The 24,508-nt window shown below is 33.1% G+C and overlaps 1 protein-coding gene across 2 annotated transcripts in view; it reads right to left on the bottom strand.

Annotated features, from left to right (window-relative positions):
- Window positions 1-24,508, bottom strand: part of LOC128996308 (band 4.1-like protein 4) — a 252,108-nt gene that overhangs the window by 179,617 nt on the left and 47,983 nt on the right. The window lies entirely within an intron of this gene.

The raw sequence follows: 24,508 nt of genomic DNA, 5'->3' as shown, positions 1-24,508 counted from the left end.
GCATATTGAGAGCAGTGCAACTCGTTTGGTAAATAAATATTTTTTAATTTGAATTAATCTTTGACAGTAAACATGTTTCCTTAAAAATAGAAAAATGACAAGTAAATGCTGTCCTATTTGGACTTAAATATACTACAAACTAATTTATATAGTTAAATTTTGCTATTCCACTTTTTGTGATAGGCCTACACGATTTAGTTTATAAAGGAATTTTTATCCTGATGTAAGACAGGTAAGATTGAATATTGAACTTCGAGTCTTAAATATTTATAGGAATAATAAGTAAGTTTTCAAAACTCACAGAAACCCTTTATATAACTTATTAGTTTTTTTAACAAAATGGCCTTTGGAAAAATAAATACTACGTCTGTTAACTGCGTGAATATTTTTCAACCTTTGACATTTTTCACACATTTTAGACCACCTTATACATTTTAATGCTGCACATAATTACAATTTTAAATCATTTGCCCACTGATCTAATCTAACTTTCCAGTTAATGCACTACGATAAAAATAGAAAGGCATCACTACTCTGACTCACAGGGGACCAATGTTTTATTTTCTCTGCCAAAGGGAAAACTGCATTGCAGACAATGTGTTCTCACGGGTGAAACTCCGGAGTCCCACGATTACAGGAGGTCGCTCCAGGGAGATTCCGGAGCTTCCAGGTTTCCAGGACTTCCAGGGCGGGGCGGGGGCGGGCTGGACGGCGGCCCCTAGGGCAAGGTCGCAGACCGTCACGACCTGGGATTGTTTCACTTGTCAGGTAGGAATGTTGCTTTTCATATCCGAAACGGAAATTCTCAGAGCACTTACTAATTAGAAGACTGAGAGATATTTTCGATTGGCTCTAATGTCTTAAAGGTGTGAAAGGTTAGTCTAAAATTCTAACCAGAAGTGAAGAATTCGTTTGCGTTGGAAGGACGGTTTTGGAATTCACTAAAGAACTTACCTAAGCTATGAGTTTATTAGGCCTGTACATATTTTTAGTGTAATTTGTTGTGTATAAAAATGGACCGAATCGTATTTATCTATGATAAGAAATAAAGAATTTCATGTCGTTTTTATAATAAAGAGAAACTTCGGGACTCCAACTACAGTAGATGGATAAACCAGAAGGTCCAGAGAAATCTTTCTAATCTTTTAGCTCTCGCATCATACGATAGTGTGAAGAAGATGATATGGTCGTCTCAAAGCCTTACCAAAGGTAAAAACTTTGTAGCGTTGTATGATTAATGAAGATTTTTAGAGTGCCTTCTACATTATCATTTTTGGCATCGTAGGAAGGTTTGTGAAGATATGGCAGGATTGTCTACACAAAACGCACAGTTTTAATCCGGAAGGGTCGTGCCTTAAAAACCACATCAAACAACTGAAACTGAACTGAAATTTTCTATACTGGTTTTAATAGGTCCGCTCTGTATGAATTGGACACATTACATCATCATAAGACTTTTATACAATGATTAAGAGTTTGTTTAACACAACTAATCACCCCAAAGTAAAATGCGTTTCAAGCTTCAAGCACTTTGTAGTGTTTGAAATCGTTATTCGACAATCTATAATATTAAAACGAAACAGTGTTTTTTTATTTCACGATTCTGAATCAACCACTCGACGGATTTTCATGATTTTTTTTGTTGAAAGAAGTTAATTTTGAGAACTAGGGAATGTCGAAGCCATAATTTTAGTTTAGGGTCCCAGTTTTTTAGAAATTGAGTTTTAATTTTTAAAAAGTCTAGCAGCCGACGCTAAGATTCTAAACTAGCTTTTGGCATAAAATAATTTCTTAACATAACAGCTGTGAACATTCAGCTTTTGTGTCACAAATTCAGCATTTGGATAAAAATGTAAAGACATACTTAGGGTTGACTTATTTATACTATGTGTAATGCTAATCATTGATACTTTCAATTCTTCTGTAAGAGGATGACAGATTAATTAAATATACATAGTAAAATACTAGGATGTTCAAATTATTTTTTAAAGCAATCTTTGTAATCTTCGATTTGTTTTAGAGCAATATAATTTGATTTAACAAACAGCTGGTTAAATATAAACTATGGAACTATGAGGTTATTTTATTTACTCTTATTTTGTCATTGATTATAGGAAATAAATAAGATTAGTAGAGATAATTAGACTACAGTTTAAACCACAGTTTTAACCAAAATTAATTAAACCACAGTACAAATCGAGGCTCTGTACACGAGTCTTAATAAAAAGGGTTAAATACAAATTATTTTACTGATACACTTTTCAAGGAAAGATTAGAAAAATAACAATGTTTTCATGTTTTAATTCTTCATGGTAGCTTTTTTGTTTACAGTTAATGTTTGTCTGCTTTAACTTTGTTTGGATTAGGCCCGGAAAGATTGATGTCATAAAAAGAAGATCAAGAATAATCAGGAATCACGATTTTAAATGACCACCACAACCTCAGCCGGGTTTTATAAAATGATAAACAGATGGATGACATAGATTGAACACAACGTCAACATTGACCTAGGATACTGCAATTAGACAAACGATCCTTTTATGAAATCGTGTTCAGTTGTGGTTACGTTTGGGGGTGCATATATCAGCACCCCCAACATGCTACATGCTACATTTTATATTCCTGCTACATGTGACCAGTTCTTTTTTTCAAATGAATGTTATTTGAACCAAACAGCTGTTTCAAAACAAACTGTTGTTGTTTTTACTTTTCTCTGTTTACACTTATTTATTTAGCAATTAATGCAGTGAAATTGATATAAAGGATAGGTGTGACGATAAGTTTTGATGTTAGGACACCAAAGTTAAATTATGTGTACTGTTACTTTTATTGGATATTATCGTTTTATTTTAGGTCGTTTCTATTCAGACCTACTGGAAATTGTGTATAGTAGTTGTATTGTGGTGATAATAATTATGGAAGAGGCAGGTATGCGATGGAAGGTGGTATCGTTGACTAGGTCTATACACTTCTCAATTGACTATTACTCTCTCTATTGTAGGCTACTTACTTATAATCAGTGTATCAGTGTGCGTCTGTGCGAATCGGCTGCAAATCTCACTTCAACGCTTTTCACATCGTAAAAATTGCAGAATTGCTGTTTTATTGTAAACTAGCTGATCTGAATTGTACACGGTTTTAACTGACTACTGAATTCCCGTACGTAGGACGGGCTAACACCTCGTATTTAAATAGAAAAAACTTAAATTCACGAGTAGTTTTGAAGGCTTACAGCCCTTTTGCATGGTGATATTTAAATATATTATCAATGGTAAATTAATTCTTAGTCATCTAATCTTGTTTTATAATGTTACCGAAGAAATGAACCTCCGACAACCAATAATTATTATGCATAAAACCCTGGAAAATTAAACTATCTATGAAAAACCAGTCGGTTATATGCGACTAAAAACCAATATTGTGTTCAAAATCGTAGACAAATTGATACATCAACAAGACATATCGACGTCTGGTTTCTATACGTCGCCATCTCGAAGAGTAATGTGAAACTAAGTGTAGTGTATTTTATGGCCACAGTAGTGCATATATCTCCGTGAAAGTCGCCACTAGATATGGCGCTGGATTTATACATGGAGACAAATAGAGTCGTATAGACAAGAGTAGGTAGGCCAAAGTGAAAACTAACACATTGGGTGGAGTAGTATGAGGATTCCGTCTTTGCATCAAAAACTGTTTTAGTTTTATTGGTGATATAGAAAACATAGTATTTGTTTGAGGTTAATTTTTAGCGATAGTCAGTTTAAAATATGTAACGATTTTTTCAGACGTGTTTCATCATGATTATTAGATTTTCATAAACTTGTGGATCCGGAAACTGTGCCAGGCTGAAATTTTGCACTTTTCTTGTAATAAAGGTTTGAAATACTATCGCACATGATGATGCGGTCAGATATTACATCCAAAGACTATGTGAAAAAATTGTTTTAACTGATCGTAATGGGAAAAGTTCGCAAAAATCTAACAGATAATATAGTTTATGAATGTGATATAGTAACATTAGATACAATTGTAACATGTTTTATCACAACAATGGTGCTCATATGAGGTTTGTACATAATTCAGATTAAGACATCCTATGAGTGCGTTTATAATCGAAGGAATATTTTTTGTTTGTGTTTACTGAATAGTAAAACATTGTATTGTTAAACATCATTTTGTTTGTTATAATTAAGGAAATGTATTAGCACGATGATAAATTTATATCACCCACTTGATTATTATTTTGTTTGATATTAATAACTTATGTATGTTAAAGAACATAATATGAGAGGTTGTTTTTCGTCTTAGCATCAACAGGCGGACTGAGATCTGTCCAATGCGAAGATTAATGAACAAAACTTATCTCGTTTTGTTGATAAATGTGAAAACTTTAAGCAACAATAATTTAGAAAAGGCAAAATGTTCGCACTAATCAAGAAAAGGTAAGTACAATTACATTATGTATCATTAGTATTTTCGCTTCACTTAATATAATGAGTTTGTATTGTAAATATTTTAAAAAATTTGTGTATTAACTATTTTAAGCCAACAATGGTTCAAGATTATCAAAGAAACATTAAAGTAATAACAGATTTACCATTGGAGTGCATGTAGAAGAGATCAAAAATATCACTTAAATCTCCCAAAATCTTACTTTACCTAATGGAAATCTATTCTTCACTCTATAACTAGTATGTCTATCTATAACTGGGTGTAGCCCCAGCCTATCCATCGTCACAACTTTACTATTGACTGTGTTTAATTTAGTAAATGTAGTATTCTTGTTTATTCAATGGTACATTGATTGTACTTGTTCAACAGTACATTAACTACGTTTAACAATGGTTTAACCCAACAAAACCTGGTTGCGAATACCAAACACAAAATTGCAGAATAGCATCATCACTAAAGTTTATACCACACAAAAATATATCGTTATGGCAAGATGAAATGCGGAACACCCCGTTAATATATGAGCCAGAACCGCCTGATAATCAATGCCTAATAATTGTACTGCCAACAGTTTTATTTACTGCTTGTACGAAATGCACTAAAACGTCACAATAAAAACCCTCTTTACTGCCCGATGAAAATGATGCCGCGGCAAAAACAGACCCAGCAACGGGGTTTATAGACGTCAGAATATGACAGGAGCGGGATTACAGGGTGTGAAACAATGACGAGCAAGTGGCGTCATGTTTTTTTGTATTTCACATACATAAGACAGAGTTATACAGAGTTTAAAGAGTTATAGTTTGTTATACGGTGATGGTAAGTTTAAATAGCGGATCAAAGAATTTATCTAGGCTACCAAAAGAGGAACAAAGTAATTTATCATTGATTTGGGAAAAAACATACACAAACGAATGACAGCTGCATTGAAGATTGCAATTCAATAAAACACATTTAAGTTCACTTGTTGTGTAAAGTTAATTTTACTTGTGCTTTACCACTCAAATTAATTTCGCCCTCCATAAAGCTTTCTATAATCATAACAGTAGATCAAAATAAAATCCCTTTTTTTGTAAGCTTATCATTTACTAATCATAACAGTAGATCAAAATAAAATCCCTTTTTTTGTAATCTTATCATTTACTAAGGCCAGAAATAGGTGTTTTCAGGTAGTTTTCTGCCATACCGACCACACTAGGTTAATTTATGGAAGGTTTTGAAGGTATTTTTGAAATGGTGAAATGGTGAATGAAAGGTGTATTTTTGTCTACAATAACCTAATCTAACCCTACCAACCATATTACTGTTGATGTAACGAAAGGGTACTAGTTTCTATAACAGTAGGCCTACTTAAAAACGTATGCTTTATAATAGTTAATGTGTGGAGATTCGTAGAACAATTAAATCTAAAATTGGTAGCTTCAAAATATCCCAAACCAATATTGCATTAAACTAAAAACGCCACTTTTTAAAGGTGTTTAAAATACACACATGCGCATATAAATAAAATCAATGTGTAGCTTAAGTACGAGAAGTAGTTTTATGACTGCATCTTTCTGCAGAGACCTAAAAACGCTCACATCGAAATCTTATTTGAATAGATTAATCACCATAGGTCCATCGGCCCACACCAAAATAAATCTTTCCTCTAAAGGAGCCGATCAAATTAAGATCCGATAAGAGATTGCCTATTTAGATCTACGTAATAACAATGTCAATGTCACATGGACAGCCACTATCCTACATCCTGACTGAAGTAATCTACTGTTTAAACTGGCTCTGGATCCGGAATGTTTTTACAATTGATTTTTCTGTAACAATAATTTTTACATAATAATAGTAACTCACACTACAATGTAGTCTTACCCTTCATACTAAGCACAAAATTAGCATTTTATTTAATTACTGCAATATCACCACATAGGATACTCACTTCCCAAGACTTCCTGTAAAAAACGTATGGTCTCAAAAGAGTCATATGATGAACACTTTCTGTTTACTGCCGTTTATACAGGTAGTTAGGTACAGGTATGGTATACACCCAGCAAAAATTGTATAGTCATAAGTTTATTCGTTATAAACCATGCTATGTGAAAATAATTGTTGCAAAACTTTGTGGGACCGATCAAAGTAGTAAATTTTTGTCTTAAAAAGGAGAATGGCTACTCTAAAAACACGGAGAACAATTTTTGCTATCCTACGATATTTCGATTTATACTACGTTATTTCATAAGCTCGCTACAGAATACGATGGTCATAAAATAATTCGTAGTCTACCACGTCATATAATGCTGTATTGCTGCTGATAGCTACAAACCCACTATTGCTGCAGCCCGTCGCACCTTTCTGATTCAATCACGTTCTCGCTGACTTACGATCGACACACCTTTAACGTTTATCAATTCGAGAACCCAGGTACTTCTGTTTGGCTATTAGTAGTTTAAACTGATTTGTTGTCTTATGGTTTCGCCTGTGGAATGTCTTGGTTGTGTAAGAATCTCGTATGATTGGATAACAGAATGATTAGTATAAGGACTTGAAGTACTCGTATCTGTTGATGTTGAATTAAGGGGGGAGGTTTCATTCAGGTATTCTCAAGTAGGTGATTTATGGGTGAAAAATTTACACTAGTAAAAGTTAAAAGAGATCGCGCGTGGGCAAAAAATATGCTTACTTAATAGCGGATGTTTAAACCAGAAATTTGGTATTTAATTTCCTATTGCCATTGACTATTTACCATTATTGTTAACCATTGGTTTATTAATGATTTTACTATGTCTCTGTGCTATGATTTGAATCTTTGTTCGGCTTTTTGATACTAGTATAGAACTCAATGTTGTAGCTTATTGTGTAATTGTTAAAGAATAAAGAATAACGAAATATTTGTCCTTGAAGAGTGAATATGTTTTCTAAAAGTAAAAATTCTTAGGAAATTAGCAGGTTTTAAATTATTACTGTACGACGAAAATTGTCTCCATAACAAAATAAAAACTCTTTTTGCACAGTTATCAATTCTTTGGCAGCGAGTAGTATTTTTACGATAAGTGCAAACTTGATCTCGTCCATAAAGTCTGCAATACGTGTTGATGGCCCATTGACGCTGTATCAGAAATAATACGATTCTAGCTTTACGGTCTCGTCGATATTTCCAGAGTTCAGATTATCATGGCAAAATTTCAGTACAGTTATATTTGACATTACATCTTTATTTTTATTTTCATCCATTAAAGAGTAGGCTATTTTTCTTGGTACAGTAACGAATTGTGGCATTTTGTACGAGTAGGCTAAAAGAATTGAAATAAAATAATAAAGTTAATATTTACGGTTGTACGAAAATTTATACGGTTAACACTGGAGTATACAACAAAATAATATTATATTTTAAATTAAGTAAAGACAATTTTTTAAAATAGTAAAAAACTATTCTTGTAAAGTTTTAAATTTCACAGTACATTGCAAGTATTATTTCTTTTTTTAACCAAACAATATTATATTATGGCGACCAAGCATATGCGCACAGTTGCAGAGTATGTTATGCTTGTTTCCTGTCACTTTTTTGTTGTGACTTTTCTTTCATTACAATATACTCAAAAACTTTTGAAAAGTTATAGCATATTATTAATGTTAATTAAAGAGCTCATAGGTTTTATTTCACTGGAAAAATAATAATAGTTTTTATTAGAAATATTTATATGATTTTTCGTGGGAATCAATTACAATATTTTAATTTACGTTTTTAAGAAATATTAAGTGTATTAAGTGTAACTTATTCTTCAGTTTAATCAATAAGGTTTTAAAAAAAAATGTTTGGGTTACAAGAATATTTGTTCTGGCTAGTAAATAACTGTTTAAAAACACAGTTTATTTTTAATTAATATTTTAAGTATATGAATACGTAATTTAAATTGAAAATGTCTTTCCAAACTGTTAGAATTGTATAATTTATGATCCTATACGTCAATGGGAAATCAGCACGTATTGCAGGATTTAGAAAGGATCAAAGTGCTGTTAATAAAAGAATTACTTGTTTCACCGCATTTTATGTACTTTAATTCCTTACAATATTCATAATACGTTGGTTGGTATTACTTTATTATTTAAGTTTTTTATTTAGTTTGATATCTGTGGAATAAAAAAATTATGAATTATATAAGATTTTAGTTTATTTTAATCATCACTTTTTTTATAAAGGTTTACGTAACGTTATTCACTCCGATCGCAACAATGTTTATAATTATTCCCCCAGTCTCGTTATACCGTTCTTGCTAGGTCTGACAAGTAGTCGGGCTCAGCCATTGTCTTCGCGATTTACAACAGACCTTGAATTCGTACTTCTATTTACACAAATACCTTTCAACATTACTGGAATAATTAAAATTGCTGCAACTAAAGATTAGCATGGGCTCAAGGTATTCCGCCTGAAGACGACTATTGCACAAAGGAAGCGTTGTAAACAAGTGGGATAGGTTAGTGAATAGATAGTAATATTACTCATTATAAATTAAATGGTGATAATACAGTATTTGGCATTGAACTAGTGTTATTGGGAAAAACAAAGGGATCGAGTTTTACAGAGAGCAAGAATGAGTATCTTGAAAAAACAGCCTATTTTATTTACAAAAAGACCACAATTTAATTTGATAGCAATACTGCTTACACGGATTTTAAGAAAAATTAGAACAGCTTTTACTTACGAGGACGAATGTTCCAGCCACCATTACCTGTAAATTAAAACAGATTATTAACTCACATAGCACAATGTAAATTGCAAAGTTAATTGATTGGTCCTTTAAAGGATTGTCTGATAAAAATGTATGTATTTATAAAAAAACTACAAAAACCGCCAAACACTTAAAAAAAATCGAAACATTGGTAATTACTTTAAAAATTCAAAGTAATAATATGGTCTTTTAGTGACGCGAATTAGCTACGTATGCATATTACAGATAACTTTCTACGAACAGCTATGCGACAGATTAACCAAACGAGAATAGTAAATTAAACATAAAAATGTATTCATAACTCACAAAATAATTTTTAAATACAAGCAGGAAAATTTGCAACACAGTTCAAATGGTTAAAGAACTAACGATTTACATACAATAGCATTCGTCCCGGAGTGATCTCGATTTATATATTCAACTCAAACCTTCGAGATGGAAAGTGAAAAGCTCGGATATGCAAATCGTCCTATAAGAGGGAACAATTTCAAGGAAGTACTCCCCAGTAATTTGATTGAACCAAACCTCACCGATAATCATAATAAGGACAGGGGAGACTGAATAATAACTCTTTTAACGATGCGGGAAATAATCAAGCTCAAATTTGACTCAGCTATAATTTAAATCTTTTGGAGCCCTAGAAGTGTTTAGTACATTATTTTAGGAGTATCGATTTAGGTGTGGTAGTTTCTAGATTTGTTATTATAAAAATATTAATCTTATTCTGTTGAAGTACATTAGTTTTTAATGTGGCAGTTTGTACATGTTTGTTTATAAGAACTTAGATTTGACATCTACACGGTCAATAAAGCTCTGGTTTCAAATTTATTACAATAAAGTAGCATAGTAAAGGAAAAAATTATGCTACTAATAGTATAACATAAACTATGGTATTTAGAACAAACTACCTTTTACACACGGGCTTCACCCCGTTTGACTTCATAAGTATTAATAAAACTATTGATTGGTTAAGTTAAGCTGAAATAAACAAAACAGAGTACAGAAATACAAACAAATAATAACACCTAATTTTAATAAGGTAATAAATTGAAAGAATAACATACAAATAAGTACAGCTGTACTTTAACATGTATTTTTAACATTAGGTATATGCAAAGTTCCCTTTCGAAAGAAATTACGACCTTAAAGGACAAATTATGAAAAATAATTATAGTTTTGCGCAAGGTTTCACGTCATAACGAACATTTTAAGTATTTGGTTTATATGGAAGCGTGACTTGTAGTTTCCTCAATAGTTCATGGGTACTTTGGGATTTATACAGTATATGGATATTATGCATATAAGCAAGATTTTGTTATGAAAATTAGTGATATGTACCTAGAATGTCCATTCCTTTTTTATAAATATATCGATATAGGAATGGGCAAGATAATATTAAACGTAGAATTATTTTAAATTAGGATTTTTATATTTAGGCTAATATTATTTAAAATATCAATATTAGTCTAAAAATAAATAAATAATTGTATTATTCAGTTTTTCAGGTCCACGGCATGAAACAAATGGATAACCTAGCTTTAAAATTCGAAATCGGCAGACCATAAACCCCCAAACATTTTCAAATAGTATACGACCAGAATTACGTAACCCCTGTGATATTTTTGATACATTTAAACGTAACAGCCCCTCCAAACATGTTTATTGCCAAACTCGACCCGAATTTCCAAACGTCATAAAAATCAGCTTTATTGCGGGGAAGGTAATATTGCCCTCTAAAACAAGGCCCGTGTTTATGGGGGGGTCAGGAAATTAGAGGGTTCCACGTGCGTGGACGAATGGGTTCAGGTTGAGCGGATCGCTAAACCTTTTCACCATAAATGTTCAATTCACATTTAGAGTACAAAGTTGTCACTGCTACAATTTAAGATATGAATGTGTGCGATAGTTGCTTAATAGAGTATATTTATTGCTCAGAAAGTTTGTATTAATTATCAATATTAAAAGTATTAATCCTTGAAAATCTATCCTGGGGTAGCAATAATTATTACTACTTTCTTTTTATTTCTATTCATTAACTAAATACAATTCGTTTACAGTGGTCAACTAATAGTTCGTTCAAATTGCATCTGTTCCAACGCTAATGAATAGGAATGGACAATAACAATAAGGGAAGATTTGGGAACTTTTCCATGAACCAAATTTTCTTAACCCCTCCCCACCCCAACCCAAAGACTATTTCACGTTAAAAATAAGAATCAAATGTATTCGCCAATGGCATGGCGTGTATGAGCAGTATTCAATAACCTAAAAGCTATTAATATCATTCTGGTCCAAAAAAAAGGCTACGAAAAATAAACAGCAAAGATAAACTTACAAGTGTACGGTCTCCTACACTTTATCCGACGACTCCTGAACTATTGAAATTTTTTTTATGGATAAAGAAGTGATACTGATTCTAACAATACAAGTAAATAAATGGGAGTGTTTACGAACAAGTATAGAATCTTGATTTATGTGAGGTTTTACATTTGCGTTTTCCCTCTACTTGAATTAAGTATCGTAATGACCCAAAAAGTGCCGTAAGCCACCTCCAGCGTTTTACAAACAGTAAGACGAATTTGTATGGACCTATATGCACTAGAGTCATCACTAGCTATTGAATTCTGATGTATAATTGCCTGTGATGTTGAGTGCTTACATTGCACGTCTTCAAATCTGAAAGTCGCTATTGAAGATTTAATAGGGTTTACTATTACAATTTTTACACTAATAATAATTGTTATTATTTATCCCGCTGGTTATATTCCAAAAGAGATCGTTACAGACCGCGATGCCATTTTTTTTTTCCATTGGGTTATCAATAAATGCTAACAAAAAGGTCGACATACTAAGGAGTAGAGGCCACAGTTTTAACCACAATCTTGGATATACAAAAAAATTCTAACATTGAATGTGTAAACGACATTTTGGTCAACAAAAGAAAATGAATAAAATGCCAAGAGACCCTGAAACCTACACTCTGAGATGACTCTATTTGTCTCCATGTATAAATCCAGCGCCATATCTTAGTGGCGACTTTCACGGAGATATATGCACTACTGTGGCCATAAAATACACTACACTTAGTTTCACATTACTCTTCGAGATGGCGACGTATAGAAATCAGACGTCGATATGTCTTGTTGATGTATCAATTTGTCGCAAGAGGTAGAGAGAAACAACATATAAATTGAGCATTTATTTTTCAGATTTAATTAATTATTTTAATTGTGATGCGTGTGGAATGGATAGGCTGAAAACATTAAATAAAGATCCAGAAGTTGTTAGGGTAGTTTAAAACTGGAAACATCTTTCTTTGATTATTCGGCATTATAGGTCCTGTCTAAGTAGCCTGCTGATCTTAGGCTGTAACAAAACTACCAATCCATCTCATTCATTCTACTTCCTTAATCTCAATAATTAGTACCCTTGTGTGTCACGGTTATAGAAATCTAATATAATACATCCAAACAAAATTGAATTCCCAATATTAATAAAACATTAATGTTGGATGGAATAAGTTTATATGATTAAACTGCAAGCATAGATCGGTTCCTAACAAATCGTCCACACTTTGATTTCAGAATCAGATAACGACAATCACCACAAAAGTACGTGTCATGATCTGCAGAAACGTCTAGACCCAATCAGAATCGGAAAGCTTGTTAAGATTTTGATCTGAGCGGAATTGTACTGAATGCAACATAACTAACACAACATAATCATTCTTCTGTGCCAGTTTTATAAAGACAAATCATAAAGTGCTCTTTGTTCAGACACTGTTTATTGGAATGTAAATACCATTTTAAATTCTAAAATTGCATTTCTGTCAAAAATGTATCAAGTTCCAAGTTTTTGGCTTTCAAAAGGCTAGTTTTTCATTCAAAAGTGAAAAGTCAAGTTTCTGGATACGAAATACTTCATGTTTACGCTTGTTCTGAAAATACTTATGTATTTCTGGATTTCTGCAAATTTAGACTGTTTTTTAGACTTCCTATAACTTAACTCACCATTCACTTAACTAGTTTTCTTGGTAAATATTTCTGCCGTACCAAAATTAAAATTTCGTGGATTAATTATATCAATAGCTAAGAGATTTTACTTAGCACTATCACAAAAGTACTCACTGGTGTTCGAAATATCTCTCAAATGATGCAAAAAGGAGGAATAAAAAAACCTAAAACAATATATTTTTCTTATAACAAAAGTATTGTTTGCTGCTCTGCCTACGATTTTATACAACTTACATAATTTTATTCTGTTTCCTATATGGAATAAGCTGTTACCGGTTATCATTGTAAGACTGAACTCTTTTGTATTAGCCAGTGGGAGTAAGATATCTTCACCAGTCATACAGAGTTGTACATTGTATTGTGAATGGAAACAGTTGCCTCAATGAAGCCAGGATAATCGACCATAAACTATCTCTTTACTCTCTGTTTGCTATTATTGAGCTTCAGCTTGTAGCATTAGTTAGCATTAGTTCCTACAGTTCAAGGATAGACTTTCCTAACTAGGAAGCGACAACCACAGGAGCCAGAAGGTCAATCCCAGTGCTATTTTGATTTCAGATTACCAGTTCTCTAACACCACTGACTAAGGATACACATGTTGGAGTTGTAGCCATATTCAAAATGAAAATGAAGAAACCGACTAAAAAAGATACTGAAAATTACCGTTATCTGACGAACATACCGACGGACATAACTAACAATAAAATATAGCATACTTTACATCACACAGATAATTGAGGTATCTAAAACCAAAAGGGAAAATTTTACCACTAGCATTCTCTGTGAGGGGTTCGTCCAACTATGTACTATTTTTTAGAATACAATTTTCCTAAAAAAATTTTAGTACTAACGGTTTAATTCAGGATCAGTGCTAAATTATTTCTCTTAAAAGGCGATCTGAAAGGGGGCTGAAACATCAGTGCAAACAATCAGCTATTTTCTACACGTTTTTACCCCGAAGAAATCAATTTTGTAGTTAAGTATTACATAAAAGACTTACAGTACTTAAAATATTCCGATCTTAGTCAGTAGCAAAGCAACACGGTATCTCGCCCCATTCTATACTCTTCCTTCGCTCATGTAATTCGCTAAGCTTCCCTAACTTTCCGTTTTAATTTGATATTTTCAATCAACATTTGACACACCTCATCACCACACCCTAGGCCACCTCCGCTGCCAAATTCAAGGGCACATTAATGGAAAACAGGTCGATAAATAGATCGTTAAGAAAGGTAAATCTTTAATTTATTCAATCGTAAACCACTTTAACTGCTTCACTCGATATGGGGCTGACCATTGCTCAAATCGACTATAAGATGAAGCTTGATTGGCCTGTGTGGGGGTGAGTGTTAGGCGGGGAACGTTTTTATGACTAGCATCAAACATTTCACTCTTTTATTTTGACGGTACGGCACCGCCTGAGCCCAGTGTAACCTCGCCTGAGGCGTTCGCCCAGTTCTCCCCCGCGTCTCGGACTATGTGGGTCTTCGCCCTAGGGTACGTCCCTGTAATTTCCAGACCTAATTTTACCACGTGGGTTTTGGAATGTGAATTTATCTTTCCCCTATTATCTAGTCGTCTAGTTATAAATTGTATAGCTTCCAAAAGGGAGAAGTTCAAAAGCCACGAGGTCCCGATTCTTGTAAAAAGCTTAAAGGACTACGTGTTTATAGGTTGAGTACCTTATTGCTAATTGGAACATTGAATTTCAGGATGATTAGGATAGGCCTGGCTAACAAAGAAGCCTAACCACCGCTGCTCACTGTTAGTGTTTAGGTACTTACTAATAATGAGATACGAATGATTACTTAGACTTCATATTTCATTTCCAATGACTTAGAACGCATTGATGTCAAATAATAGTTCCTCCCTTATGTTACGGTAAAATGTACTACAAATATACTCGTAGTTGTAGGCGATAATTTAGAGTTTGAAAAATAGTCTTATGCTCATTTAGCAACATAAATCTAAAAGGGGACGTTTCATTCGTCGTTATTGCTTCAGCTTGGCTAGAAACATTCACGAATTGTGGGTTTTACATGAACTGGAAATATACTGTGTCCCAGATGCTTTTATGGCACAAAGAAACATGTTGATAACGACCATGTTGCAAAACACACAACGTTACTAATAGCCCAAAAATGCACACAAGTGTTAAGCGTTTTAAAATTTTACTTTCATATGAAACAATACTGAATTTCTCTGTAAATAACACATTAAAGGTTTCAATAAGTTATACTCAGGTAAAATATTAAAAAGTCATAATGGTGAATGTCATATCACATAATGTCAGTTTTCACAGTCTGGTTTCCAGGAACCTGCCACAAACTGGCTATCCAGGTAGGCCATTGACCGGTTTGGCAGTTTATATTTTCACTGATATGTGATTTAATTGAGGCCATCTACATACAAGGATGTAAAGGAAGTCACCCGTTACTTTTAATCGCTCTTATCAAACATCGTTCTCAGGAGCTCGCTAGAGAATCGCAATGTTGAAAAGTTGTAGACACAAGTTAATGAAACCGAACCGCAAGTGAAGCCGTTACTTTATACCTGTTATTATTTGTATTTAAAATAATGTCGTAATTTTCTTTATCTGATTGTTTAGTTAAAGACTTTTAGCTGGTTATCAGGTAATTAATTTTTAAGACAGAAGTAATATAGTATCCTACTTTATAGGATATTATACAAAGAGTTGATGAGGCAAGGTTGGGCAACAAACTACTATATTTCTATTTATTACTTTGTACTGAAAGATCAGTTAACGCTTACAAGATTATTTTGTTAAGAAAAAAGCAAAATAATCCATTTTCTCATAGGATTGAGGATTTCTTAGGATTTCTTCTTTTCATCGGTGAATTAGTTTTATTTTGATGAACATTGGGTCACAACACTTCACAATACGTCACAATCAAAGCTACGTTGAAATGTCTACCTTTATAAGCTTTAATAACGTTATTAATTATAGAGATTATCATGAGATAGGCTGCATTATTTAATAGTTCTAAATATTTCAAATTATCAAATAAATCCGTAAAAGTTTTTAATTTATTTTCCCAGGGGTAGGAACTAGATAATAGTCGGTGAATAAGTACAGTATAGCACAGTAAGTGCAAGGTGGTATAGCATAAATTATTCCAATCCAAACGCACAGGGATATCAAAGAGAAGAATAAAAATTGGATAAATGTGGTTATGATTTCAGCGTTAATAAGCTGTATGTTCGCACCCTGCTGATAAAGAGGGAAAGCCCAGCGGGGGGGGGGAGAAGATCACATCTGCCCTTAGGCCAGTTAATGTCAGCACGGGATTAATTGATGGCGCTTAATATCCAACATTTTCGTTCATATTTTACTATAGAAAATTAAGTAAAATCCTTTTTAAACATAAACAGATTAGGAAACATGTGAGGACACGTCTTAATAGTGTGTGAGCACAACACTCTTAAGTTTTAACACATCAAATACGCAAATTGTTTTTAATAAGGTTTATTATTTCTATAGGATTTTCTAGCCGTTCTAGTTTTATACATCGGACGTTCAAAATTGTATTTTTATGCTAACCGTTTAAGGCATAAATAAAGATCATGCAATCCTCCTTTCGATGCAATAAATATTTTAATCCGTCACTTTAAATAAAGATATGAACCCAAAGACTAAATTAGTGAAGGCATTTAATCGTAATGGATAAACGGGTGGGATAAAATACACACGCCCGATGATTGGTGAATTGTAATAATCAGTGATCTAACCAATCGTAACATTTAAGAATTGTTGCTAACAAAAACATTACACTTTTGATGTCATAAAAGATTCCGTATATTTTTAAATTTATTTTTGTAAGGGGTACACAGCTATAAAAATAGGTACCTACCAATATTCAAAATTGTATAAAACATTTTTAAAGATCCCCTAATTACAATCATTCCTACCCTTTAAAATAAACAATATAAACGAATACGTGCTGTTGGCCCGTCCTACGTACGGGAATCGAGTAGTCCATTAAAACTGTATAATGTGTGTCTATTACTGTATTCCTAATTCAAGCATAGTTTAAGCAGTTCAAAATTTACAGTAAAGAAAAAGCTTCCAAGATGAATTAAACATGTGATCATTGTTATTTTCCAAACCTTTTCTCAAAAAGTCGAGTAGTAAAATAATTTTCACAAGCTTTCTTTGGAAGATTCGTGAGCTTCGATTCGTATACAGCAATGGTTATAGAATCTTACTTATTTCCTATAATTAATGACAAAATCACAGAGTAAATAAACTAACCTCATAGTTATATAGAATATTTTTTATTCAACCAGCTGTTAGTTATAACAAAGTATATTTCACTAAAACAAACTAAATATTTTTATGACTGCTCAAAATAATAAATTAGAACATCTAGTATTTTACCATGTATATTTAAATAAACTCTCATCCTCTTACCGATTAAATGAACGTATCAATGATTATAGCATTACACATAGTATGAATATGTCAACCCTACGTATGCAATTTCATTTTTATCAAAATGCTGATTTTGTGTCACACACGCTTAATGTTTACAGCTGTTACGTTATGCAAATGGTATTAAACCAAACGCTAGTTTAAAATGTGTTAGCGTCGGCTGCTAGACTTTTTAAAAATTAAAACTAAATTTCTAAAAAACTGAGACCCTAAACTAAAATTATGGCTTCGACATTCCCTAGTTCTCAAAATTATCTTTCTTTCAACACAAAAATCATCAAAATCCGTCAAGTGGTTGATTCAGATTCGTGAAATAAAAAAACCCTGTCACGTTTCAATATTATGGATACAGAACTCAACAAAATACAATGAAACAGATTTAAAATCAACTTGCAATATAGGCCTATTACAATCCGAAACTACAAAATCAAGCCTACTTATATTTTTAATCCTATCCATAAATATTTTTCATCAAAAAACCAATCATTTGCAAAGAAAGTAGATCTAATAAAGTTTTTTTTTGTTTGCATCAACTCTAATCCAAAACCAATTCGACAAAACCCCGCCAAGCGTAGAACAAAGAGCAAAAATGATGTGAACCACTACAGACTCTAGTCAAGAGGCATTCGGAATTCTCAGGAGATATGCAAAACACAGGAGGCAGACAATGAATAATAACACGGCATTAACATACATAACGGCATGACTTGTGGCTGCTGGAATAGAAGGCGTAATTAAATATTTTACCCATAAATAAACATCGGTTAACTTTCACTTCTGAGGGCTTCCAGTTTCAAAAATGTTCCAGCGGATGTGCATTTGAATAGGATTGAGGTGTTGAAGGATAATAAGTAGATTTAAGTTCAAAAAAGCTTCAACTTCAGGTTACTTTATAGAGGAATCTGGGGGTTTGGATTATGGTGCTGTTAAGTGGGTCCAAAAATGTTTACTTTTGTAAGTATTCTTTTTTAAATATTGTATAACTGTAACAGTCGTTACTTAGAAATATGAAACAAAATCAAACAATTACTGTAGTGTCAGAGCAGCATTTGTATATGTATTGGTCAGAATCCGTTAGGTAAAATTAGGTTAGAGTAAGTATTCAATTTTTATTATGCGCGGAAAAATGTTATGTTTTATATTCATATTATGAATATAAAACAAAATAACAATTACAACCCAACCAGACCTGGGCCAACTTGTCCAACAAAGGGGGTTGGGGCAGCCAACAGACTGAGGCGAAAATAGTTTATTTTTACCAATTAAACTTTTGGAGGACTAATACAGGAAAACCATACGATCCTATTCAGAGGATTCCCAAGCTTTCGTTCTCCCTTTCTTTCCATGCTAAAAGTCATTTGGCAATTTCTTACTAGATGCCCAAGGTTTTATCACTTAATGTTTTAACATTAATCACCTCAAACAATTCATATTTAGCGCTATCTATCCGTGTAAATCTTGTTAGTCAAATTACATCAGTGTAATCTTCTATGTTGGAAGAAAGCGAAGAGAGAGGAGAACAAAAACGTAATTGGCTTGACCTGTATGATGACTATGTTGTGCAAGATACAGTTTTTTTCATAGTCTATTACAGTTGACAGATGTTCTATCCAATTCAAATGTCTTCATTCCTGAAGCTAACCTTTAGGTATTACTAAAGAGACTTGGAATTGCTTAATGCTTCTCCTTAAAAAAACAACATGAATCTTTCGAATATGATTGATCTTTAAAAGGTACAGAGATTATGTTTAATTCCATGAAAAAGTTAGTTAAAACTGATTGGTTGCGACGAAAATGTCTATGTAGTAATAAAAAAATACCAAACGGGTATATAGACATAATTAACATATGATTTATATGGGAAGAATGTGTGTATTTCGTTTAAAACTCAAGTTTTTTTCTAACTCCATATTGTCATGATTTCATTACATAATAGTACTACCTAATTGCTATTGCTTTTGACTAAACATTAGCTGATACAACTGTTGCTAATCGAGACTCATTACGTTTACAAGAATGCTAAATCGTACTTATAATTTGTTCAATAATTACGTATTTTATTTGTTCTACATCGCATAGAATTACATTATTATTAGTTTGAGTAGACACTGAAACGTAATAGGGGTTTAATAAGCGCTGCTGGAGCAAAAATATCATACTATAAATTGAAATGCAGGGTATGAGTTTTAACGTATCACGACTTAAGCTAAAACGACGAAAAATCTTTGAGAGGAATTCAGTTTCCATGAAAGCCTAATCCTTTGTTTACAGCCCTGGTAACAATGATAATCTCTGTATAAAAAGTAAAGTGGCGCTTCCAGAACTCGAGGTTTCAAAAGTTTTTTCACTGAGGGAGAAAACAGAAATACTGCAACACCATGGTTTAAAAGTGTTCTTTATTTTTAGTTTACGTAATTTGTATGATAAACAAAATCTTTTTCCACATTTCTTTCCAATTTAAACGATAGCTAATTCTGATTTGAATTTAATCAGGTGTACACATTTGTCAAGAGTTTGATTTAATAATAATGATCGAACATTTCAGTTGAACTTTGGTAGAATGTTTGGTAATTTAACATCCACATAGCTTTGCAAGGGACCATTTGACTAATGACTAAAACAACACATAATTTCCGCATATTTCCGTTTTTTACGAGTATACATGGGTATGTAGTTTAAAAATTCTTCTTGAAATTCCAGTGTGAATCTATATATTAAAATAGGGGAGCATGTCTCTTTAAAACCTTTTTTTCTCAGCTCGTGTGCATCGCAGGGAAAATCTTCGCATACTGTTATAATATATATATAGAAATATATTTGCATCTACATCACTTCAAGAAGTCGTAGAGCAAGGCTCTACAGTCACAAACCTTTCTCTCTCTATCTCTACATGTGCAAAATACCATTAAAAATTAAAATAGGCTCAAAAATTAGCATGAAATAACAAAACAGAAAATCAAAACAAATAAAAGAAATTCCAATCACATGCTTTCTTTACAGCGAGGGGTGTGAATAGATAAGACCGTACTTTCATATTTGTTTCGAGTTTTCGACCACTAGACGACATCTACATACGTTAAATATGTTTTAACGGCGATTTCCTAGATTTAAAACTGTTTCTGGGTAGGATGGGGTTATAATGCTCGCTTTAAAATCTGAAGGCTGCTAATTCGATTCTGGACTGAGATGTCATGTGTCATGTGTTGTCATGTGTTGTCATGTGTTGTCATGTGTTGGGCTGTCAGTTAATTATACTAGTTAACAAAAGTTCGACGTTAAATAGTAACAACACCTTTATTGGGATTAAATACACATCATGGAAAAATGTATGATTGTCCAGAGCACCATACTTTACCTATTATTTCTTGACGATTATTGTATGTATTTCCACATCATCAAACACGTTTATTTATTAAAATACGATTCCCAAACGATCAATTTCGCTTCTTCGCGTTGTTCAGGTCGTTAAAACAAAGCCACGTTGACCTCCGGTGTCTTCTGTCGATTGTAACGTACCGACGTACCGTGGTCACTGCGATCTGATTGTATACAATTCAATAAAGACGTTTTCCTTGGCGATCCCTGGCCTTGGGACTGCCTATGTACGTCCGAATAACCGAGCCCGCTAAACAGAAGACAGACATATCGGCTATAGCTCACCTGACTAGCAAGGACCATAAGTTATAGGTTTACTATTTTGTTTGTAGCGTGTTTGATATATTTGAACGAGTTAATGCCTGCATTTGCTAACCCTTCGTTGTTGTTGTAACACCTAGTTTCGGTTAGGGAAACCATGTTTAGACCATATAATTAATCGGAAATAATAAGTTCAGTTGAAAATCGTTATAAAATTCATTATTCCTCAATGACCGAAAACTATTCGCACCAGAACATACCGAAACTATTGATTAAAAACTTGCACCTACAGCAGCAAAAAAAAAATACTCACAGGTATATAAATTTATTATTGAAACACATATAAAATATAAAATATCTGTTTGAAAAACAACACATTACCTCGAATTCTTAGTTTTTCGTACATTATAAGAATATTTCAACGAATAATCAGTGAGTGAATTATGATTTAAATGCCTGCATATAGTAATAATTTTTATTACGTTTTAAGTTTTATGCATCACTTCAGATGGAGGAGGCACCAATCTCAATGGCCAATGGTTGCCTTACAATTCATTTTACCGCAAGGAAATTTCAACAAAAGAAAATTAATTTTCTTGTTGGATACCAAGAGTTGATGACCGAATATCGTAATACATTTTAATACAATTTATTTTACACCTTGCACTATTTGGAACAAGTAACGGCAGGGTTTGGTTTCTTCACTCTAGAATTGTCATTCACTTCTTCATTAATTTCTATGCTTTTTGTCATTAGTGGAAACATCACTATATAATATAACTCTAGTGGTCACTCTATCTGCAATTGCGCATGCAGTCTAGTTTCGGTAAGAGTTTTAATTAACTTCGATAACGATAAGTGTAGTGATTATTTCACTCCTTGCATGGTCTAAAGGCACCAACCCTTTAGGGAGTGCCCCCCTACCAAACAAGTATTACTTTGTAGATTGGGGTCAAACCATTTTAAATATAGGCCAGTAATCTCGATACGTTTAAGATTTTATTAAATCGATACAAAGATTATTTTACTTTGGTTATGACTGAACAATACTTTAATTACTGTATCAAAGAAATGGATAATTATTGCATAATAATCGCGAATCCTAATTCAATTTTCAACCGAAACATTCTCCTCGTGCCTTGCACGTGCTGTAGCACTATTCAACAGAAGGTTACACCTTATTAATGTTTCATCACAGACCTGTTTGAATGTTGATAATTAAAAGAGTGAGTTCCGGTCCATAGATTGAGAGGCGGGCTACACACAGTGGTGGGCGACCGCACCTTGTGGCGTAATATATGGCACTGACCACCAACCTCTACACCATACACTGTGGCACTCTGCAAACTAATAGATTAAAACCCCACGAACAGAACCCCCAAAAAACGGACAAATCTTCATAAAACAAACTACGAATCTTTTTGTTTGTGTACATACAAATGTAAATTGTAAATGTTCTAGTAACCACGTGAGCGTAAGTTCTAGGCCAACTTGAAATTTTGTAATTGTATAGTTAGGCTCTTTATTTGTTATTGTATGATTGTAAACCTTTTATTTTGTTAAATAAAGCACTTTTTCATGTCATTTCATATTAATCGCGTTGGCTTTTCTACAGATTTTTTTTTCTTGCCGATGAGCATGAGTTTGGACACATGTTTAATAGCCACTCACTGCACAGTCGAGTCACCTCTAACGTGATAATGATTTGCAGAACACATAATCAAACCAAATTTCAAAACATTTCCGTTTCACTTCTATCCAAAACAGTCAGATATATTCTATATGTATGGAAAACACCTAAATAAGCAATTGATCAAAGGGTTTCACCAGTTTTGCAAAATCTAATCAAATTTTTCAGTAGCTTCTGGTTTTATGGAACTTTTGAACACCGAAAGACTACTTAAGACACGAAGTAAAAAGTAAAAGTGAAGTTGGGAACATTTGACTTGATAGGATGATGACCGAAACCTTTTGGGAAATTATCATCCAGGATATAGCTATATGACATGCCATGTTGCCATGACTGAGAAAGAAAGTCCATCATCAAGGTAGACACGGCGGAGTTTCGCAGGGTGTCACTGTGGGTGTCTTCATTTGGCCCATCTCAAGTTCAAGTTGTATAACAACTTACTTTCAATTTATTGTAGTATTTGGAAATGTCGGCAACGAACATCTAATTTTCTTACTGACCTGCACTTGAGTCCAAACTGAAGTGGGACAAAGCACGTTTTGGAAATTGAGGATTTGATTTCCCGTATGCAAAAGTAGGATGAAAAGCATGGACAAAGGTAGCTTCCCTGAGGAACCCCAGTGAATTTACCACTAGGAATTACCTCCAGCGATCACTAGCCACAACCACACTTACAGACGTAATATACTTGTATGTGGTATTGTGTGTTGCATATGGCACCAGCCATTGATCGTGGAACATTAAGGTGTAATTGATGCAATACTGCAAGCCTAGGAACACAATTTATTTTACTATTTTTCACTAAATTCTCAAATAAAATTATATTTCAACTATACTAACTCGTTATCTAAAAGGGCTGATATCCAACCAAAATGGGGTGTAGAGCATATACTTTCATGCTGGGGAGCAAACTTTTAATATTAAAGACCATGTGTTAATTAGGCTGACATTAATGATCGCTAAGGGTGTTTTCATGTTAAAAAACGCTCGCCCCAAACACCTTTGACCCTGGAACGTTGATAACGGATTGTTAAAGAGACGGTTAACGTTGCCAAATTGATTTTCTCCCTTTTGCAAAATCGCGTCTTTGATTTATCCATTTTTAAGAGATTTCGTAAGGAACATCGTAAAATGCTACGTTTCCTTAACAACACAATAACATGGCTCATAAATAAGAATTGTTTCCATGATGCTTAAATTGTAATCTAATTATTTTTGTTCATGCCAACTTATAAGTAACATCTATTTTACATAAACAATGAAATTTCAAAAACATTCAGTATTCGGACAGTTTTCCCACGTATCATAAATACAATGTACACATCGACCACATGAAAACATTCCCACGAAAGAAGGTTAAATATTCAATAGGTAATTTCTAAAAAAGTTAGCAAATAATGTTACTATTTGTATTGAGCAATTGATCAGAAGTTTAGTGTCCGCTCAAGAGTCAGTAGGTCACCAGTTCTATCGTGAAAATTGATTCGAAAATACATCCAGCTCTTCTTTACAGAGAGATTACTAAAATTTAGTACCATTTAGA

This window comes from Macrosteles quadrilineatus, unplaced genomic scaffold, assembly GCF_028750875.1.
Source record: "Macrosteles quadrilineatus isolate MER2022 unplaced genomic scaffold, UCM_ALF_1.0 Scaffold_6__1_contigs__length_79288215, whole genome shotgun sequence".
NCBI classification, from domain to species: Eukaryota; Metazoa; Arthropoda; class Insecta; order Hemiptera; family Cicadellidae; genus Macrosteles; species Macrosteles quadrilineatus.
The sequence above is the reverse complement of the archived record's forward strand: the minus strand, read 5'-3'. Positions and strand labels throughout refer to the sequence as shown.